Genomic DNA, 6,652 nt, shown 5'->3' with positions numbered 1-6,652 from the left:
GTACGTCAACAGAATGTACACTAAGAAGGGATTTTTCGATATTCCCCCCGGGGGGAGAGGGACAGGATTAAGGCTTACTGTGAAGAATTTCACTTCTATTATACAATTTTAGATGCGGTTTTTTGCATTTTTGATTGCATTTTAATAGGGTATGTCAAGAGAATGTACACTAAAAAAAATTTTTCGAAAAATTTTCCCCCACGGGGGAAGTGTTATACATTTATAATAGATACATTTTGAGCCACAACAAGGCGTGGCGGGGTCTGCTAGTAACAAATAAAATACTATTAATTTCTACGTCTAGACCATTTGTAGTGAAGGGAATCAGTTAATAATTAGGAAAATATGAAAGTAATGTAATGTAAAGAAAACAATTCCTTTAAATATTATTGTCCAATGTATTGATACATAGAGAAAAATGTATTCTTAATGGAAATCAAAAAAATAATTTGTAGAACAATCAAAAAATGAGAGGAAAATGACATATTTCAGAAATTTCTATCTTTATGTTAAGTGGTTACCTCAAAAAACTACTAGGTAAATAATACTGTATAAGAAATATATTTTACATTAAATCTATTGTTAATATAACTCTAAAAACACTTATAAAAAATTATTATTATATATTGGTATAAATTAAGTACCTAGCTATAAAAATAAATTACAAAATATTATTTATATATTTAATAGTAATAAAGAAAATATATTGAATATGGGAGGTATAATTTATAAAATAAATTGTACTAGATAAAAAATGTTATATTGGAGAAACAAAAAGAAAAATGTTAATAAAAAAGTCAAAGAACATGAAGCAGCTACACAAAAAATATTAATTCTCCTTGATATGAATATTGTCGAAGAGATAGTTGTACAATTAATAAAAATATTTCTATCATTTGTAAAGAAAAAAGTATTGTAAAAAGAAGAATTAAAGAACATTATACAATTATAAAAAACTAATTGTTAATAATTATTATTATTTGTTGGCAGCTAAATCATTTAAAACTTGTGTAATTAAGAGAAAATGATAAAAGTTTGAAATTACAATGTTTCTATGGAAGCATTATGTAAACCATATTTTACTAATTTTATTTGTTACAACTGAAAAGGGTTATTTACAGCTTAAATGCACTTTGTAACAACAAAAAGAATAATGAATATATGTATTAGTAAAACAGTACATTAAGATTTTAATTTTTTGCTAGAATCACAACTGAGCTTTTTAGAAAATGGCTATGAAAAGAGGAACTACTGGATACCTATTTAATACAGTACAATTAACTCCCTTTAAACTGCCCCTCCATGTCCAACCATGAGTCTCAGAAAAACGATTCGTTTTATAGTAAATTGATAGTATAAACTGCCACCCCATTTTCCACCATCTGTCAACCATGATTTAAAATAAAATTGTCATTTTCCCTACAAAATATTTTGGATAAACTGCCACAATTTTTTATTGTCACAAAAATTAAGGTAAAACATTGTAAAAACAGGAATTCCCAGCAATTTTAATATGTGAGAAACAAGAAGTTTTGTCACAAGTAACAGTTTTTTCTTACCGAATTGATTGATTGTCTTTTTCACAACAAAGAAGAAAACAATTCATACAATCAGCAAAAAGCAAGAAATCTGTGCATATAGTGAAACCCATCCATCCAGTTCTTAAAAATATATTGCCAGTTTCTTTTCTATTGTCTGGTAGAAAAATGTAAATAGACAGATGATAGGAGATATTTTAAACCAAAAAAGCAAGTGGATGAATGCAGAAAATAGAGCCACCAGAAAAATTAAAACTGGAAAATATGACAAACTTGAGAAAGCATTAATTATATGAATTGTGCAAGTAAATGCAAAGAATGGCATTGTGATAAGAAAGCAAGCAGAAATATTTGGGCAGAAGATAAATATAAGCAATTTTAATTACAGCAATGGATGGCTGCATCAATTTAAACAGCATTATGGCTCATCACAGTGAAACTGCCTAAGTTGATTTGGATATTGTAAAAGAGGGAAGAACTAGTCTGTCAACAATGATAATGATATGATATGAAAGATGTATGTAAAATGGATAAAATTACTTTATTTTACTGATTTCAACCCAACAAAATGATTGCTTGTGTACTTTTGAAAGGCTGCAAGAATAAAGACAGAATTATAATTGCCTTTTGTTGTAATTCATACACTACTTATCAGTACTGTATACATTACAACAAAAGAACTGCGACTGTTATCGGAAGTTTAGCAATGCTTGTTGTTTTAAAAATTTTGATTCTTCCATTCATTGCCACTACAAGCACAACAAAAAGAGATGACTAACAGCATTATTTTTCCAAGAATTTGTTGATTTTAATAGAGATATGGAGAGAGAAAACCTTAATGTCCTGATATTAATTGATTATGCAACCTGTCATAAGACAGTCAACCTGAGCAATGTTGAAAAACAATTCTTTCCAATAAATTGCTCAGGAATTCTGCAACCACTTGACACTGGCATAATAAAATGTTTTAAATCTAACTACAGACATCACCAAGTGAGGAAAATTATCAAAGACATCAATGATGAAATTCCTGTTGAGATGTCCCTGAAATTTGCACTGTGTATAATTAGAAAATTGTGGGATGAAGCGACATCCAAGACAAAAAATTGTTGGCTCTACACTGGCCTATTCGGAGAGAAGACATAAATTGATGAGGATTATAACAACAGTGTTTGAATGTTATGTTTAAAATATTGCTGAGATCACTACCTAACTTCCATAATCCAACTTGCTGCTGAAGAATTGATTGAAATCAGTCTTAATGAGGATAATTTTGTGGAGTTAACCTCAGAAAAAATAGTTAATTCTGTAAAAAAAAAAAGAAAATTCAATTGCAGGAAGAAAACAAAGTCGATCAAACAAAGACATAGAAAATCCTCTAGCAACTGCGAAAGCAGCTCCAGTTTGTCTAAAGAAAATTCGTCATTTTCTGTAAGTGCATCCAATAAGGATTATCTGATGCATGTTGACTCATTGGATACATTTATCTCTACAACTCAAGAAAATAATGTAGTTTAAACTACTTTGGACAAATGACAATTATCATCATCTTGACATTCCTATTTGCATATGGTTTTCAATAAACAACCACCCTCACCATTCCACCATGGCCAGAAAACCAATGGTGGCAGTTTAAAGAGGGTTGATGGTAGTATTAAAATAAAAATATGTACATAGCTGCCTACAGGAAAGATTATAATTTGTTTATGATTTTATCTGAAATATTCTTTAGAATTTTTTATATATAAATAAAAAATATAAAAAGCTGCAATAAAATGCTTTGATAAATTTACTAAAAATCCTATAAAAATAAATTACATTTGACTGGTCTCATATTTGTAACAAGTATTCAATAAAATACATATGTAAAATTGTAAAAATTAATTATGCAATTAGAGAAATTTATTTAGTTTACTGTATATTTATTTCTGATATAAGAATAATTAGATTCATTGCTATTATTCAGAATCTAAATACAGGGTGTCCCAAATTAAACTTGACATTTCTCAACTGGCTACAGCAAAAACTATTCATCAGAAAGTCATGAAAGTTTGAGAATTGTATTTTTTAACATGATGATGGGAATCTTTTTCAAGAGCAAAAATAATTAGTTCCAAAAACCACCACTACACTAGAGGGCACATTATAGCTTTATATAAAACTTAACAATAGGCTATACAAATTATGTCTAATGTGAACAAAACATGTTGGCCACCATTGTCTGCTACCATCTAAAAATGTAAAACAGCAAGTTCAATGGTTGCATGCAGAGTATGCCTTGGAATGTTAAGCACATAGCATGCAAGGGTGTCCTTAAAGTCTGACAGCAATGTTATGGAATCATGCTAGACTAAGTGTTTGAGATAGACTTGAATCCATGTGATTTTTGGCTCTAGGGCTGAGGATTTTGCAGGCCAATATTCCACTATTACAGCTTGAAAAGTTTCCTCTAGTGGTTGTTTTTAAAACTAACTATTTTTGTTTTGGAAAAAATTCCCATCATCTCATTAAGGTATTCCCAAACTTTCATAACTTTCTGATGAATAGTTTTTGGTATAGCCAACTGGAAAATGTCAAGTTTCATTTGAGACACCTTGTATTTTATGTTGACAATTTACACGTTCTTATATACATGGTGTCCATAATTAAAGTTTCTCTATTCAGAGCACGCTAGCTGTAATCAGTAAGCAGATTGCATAGTCTATACAAATTTTGGTCTCAAAGGATGTATAAAAGAAGAATTTGCAATATACACAAAACAAAGCACGATAAATAACAAAGACCTTAAAGTGATATTTTAATGTATTATTTTAAGGTTAATGTCAGACAAGCATGAAAATGCACTGCTGTTTTGATTTGAGGATGTAAAAATTCATAAACAGAAAGGCAGTGGTCAGACAAGTTCTATTTTTCACAGAATGCATTGATAATCAGTTTCATTTCAGATGCATGTTTAATGTCAACATGGATCTCATAGAGTGTGATGCACTGTGTTTTTTTTTTTATTATTATTATGTACAGAACTATTTAAAAACAAAAAAGAACATACCTGATATTGCCTATGTCTTTTTGATTGTAACCAGCCTTCCTTTTTCTTATTTCTGTTTTTATAAAGTTCAAATGAAGTTTCTCTCACTAATTTGTATGATCGTTTATTAATATCCTTGTCCATTTTTTAGAATATGCAGGTACAGTACCATACATCCTTTGGCAAGAACAATGCTGACCCGGTATTCCCTTGAAATAACGTTAACATATTCATCATTTTTCATGCTCATCTGACGACTATAGGCTTTGAGTGTATATCCGAGTGCACAATGGTCATGCAATGTCATGAGATTATCATAGACAATCTGACAGCCCGTCCATGTTCTCCAAGGTAGGAAACTGGTCTTGACATGTTGGGGGCCTAGCGACAAGTATAGAGGATCCGAAGGTCCTGCCTAAGTCTCAGCCATTGATGGAGTCTTTAGATTCATTAGTAGATTCTGGGCATGTTCCTTGTGGAACAAATAAATAGATTTGTCTTGTGTTTTTTTTTCCATAAGGTGTGCTTTAAAGGAAAATATATGGAAGTTTTTAAACTAAACTTTTCTGATAAAAATTACCAGGTCAAATAAATTTAAACATATAAATTTAAGAAAAATTTTTAAATTCTTTTATGTATTGTCAAAATAGACAATATATAAAAGAATTTAATATTGTCTATTTTGACAATACATAAAAGTGTCTTCTTTGTCCTTTTTGCACACACAATGAAATTAGACAGTGCCTAAAAGTCTAACTTTGTCCTATTTTAAAAATTATTCTTAAATTTATGTGTTTAAATTTTTTTTGCAAAATCACTTCCTGCATCCTTTGCATAGTCTGCATGCAAATTTTGGTGTCAATTCATTTATTGGCTACAGATACAGTGCTCTAAATAGAGAAACTTTAAATAAATTTACAGGGTGTCNTATTAACCATATTATGACATTATTTATTACAGTTAATATAAATTAATTTTAATTTTGAAAAAAAAAATAATAATAATATAGGTCAGGAATACATCTCTGGTAGTATACCAGAAATATAAGTTCTTTATGAACCTAATCAAAAATTGTTTTTAAACGTTCAAAAAGCTTGGAACTTTTTAAACAATAGCTAAAAAAATTAACTTCTAAGCCTAGAAAACAAACGATTTTGAACTGGAGCCTTTTGAGCAAAGTTTACTAAGCAATATAGTGCTCTGGCTCCAACAAAAAGTGAATGCTTCAACTAGCTCAGGCTCCAAAGCCCTGCTCTCCAATACTGCCAATGGTGTGTGTATCACTGGCCAGATGGTCAAGATAGTTAAAACATCAGGCTACTGGTTTGAAGGACTGGGATCTAACCAATGATCCCAAGCATTAGTCCAATATAGGCCCATCATGGAAGTCTACAACCCAAGTTGTAGTTATTTTCAAATTAGAAAATGCACATTGTGACAGGACAAATGGCTCTTCCACAGCAGCCCACATCAATATGAGGTCCAGTTGTTTTAGAATTTCAATTAATAGATTCTGTTTGCCATGAGTTGGACATCTGTTCATATGGACTGTATCATAGTGGCTTACAGCTTGAATTAAAATAAGACTTTTTTCATTATCTTTAATCCAATAGATAACCTCCTTCTCATGTATCGCTGTCTTTCAGACCTCCTCCATCTTAAATCCAATTGCCTGTTCATGCAACTGCTTGCATAACCCAGCAACAACATAGACATTACACAAAAACAGCCCTAATTACTGTGTGGTGTCTTCTATCCTGACATAGTCATTGCCGAAGCAATGTCAACCCTTCAGTCAAATGGTGCAGAAGAAGAGGAGGCACTTCACACAACCATGAATTTGTAATATTGTTAAAATGCTTTCCTGTAATCTATGTATGCCATGTATAAGTTTTTGTTGTTTGTGCACTTATTGTAGAATGATTGAATTTGAGTATATCATTTTTGTTTAACGAATAATACCAAAGAAAAATATTTTTTGTTCAACAGATGTTCTATATTTCAGCATTTAATGAAGTATAATCAATTCCTTCTCAAAACTTCTGTTTTTTTTTTTTTTTTTTTTTTTTTTTTATTTTTTTTTTTT

General features: G+C 30.3%; 1 long non-coding RNA gene across 1 annotated transcript in view; it reads right to left on the bottom strand.

Annotated features, from left to right (window-relative positions):
• LOC111614613 overlaps positions 1-6,652 on the bottom strand; it is a 23,679-nt gene that overhangs the window by 9,586 nt on the left and 7,441 nt on the right. Inside the window, exon 2 of the long non-coding RNA XR_002754967.1 lies at positions 4,588-5,091. This is a non-coding gene — a long non-coding RNA (uncharacterized LOC111614613). The remainder of the gene's footprint in view (positions 1-4,587; positions 5,092-6,652) is intronic.

This window comes from Centruroides sculpturatus, unplaced genomic scaffold (genome assembly GCF_000671375.1).
Source record: "Centruroides sculpturatus isolate CEXI.00-Female unplaced genomic scaffold, Cexi_2.0 scaffold2023, whole genome shotgun sequence".
In the NCBI taxonomy this organism is placed as follows: domain Eukaryota; kingdom Metazoa; phylum Arthropoda; class Arachnida; order Scorpiones; family Buthidae; genus Centruroides; species Centruroides sculpturatus.
The sequence above is the reverse complement of the archived record's forward strand: the minus strand, read 5'-3'. Positions and strand labels throughout refer to the sequence as shown.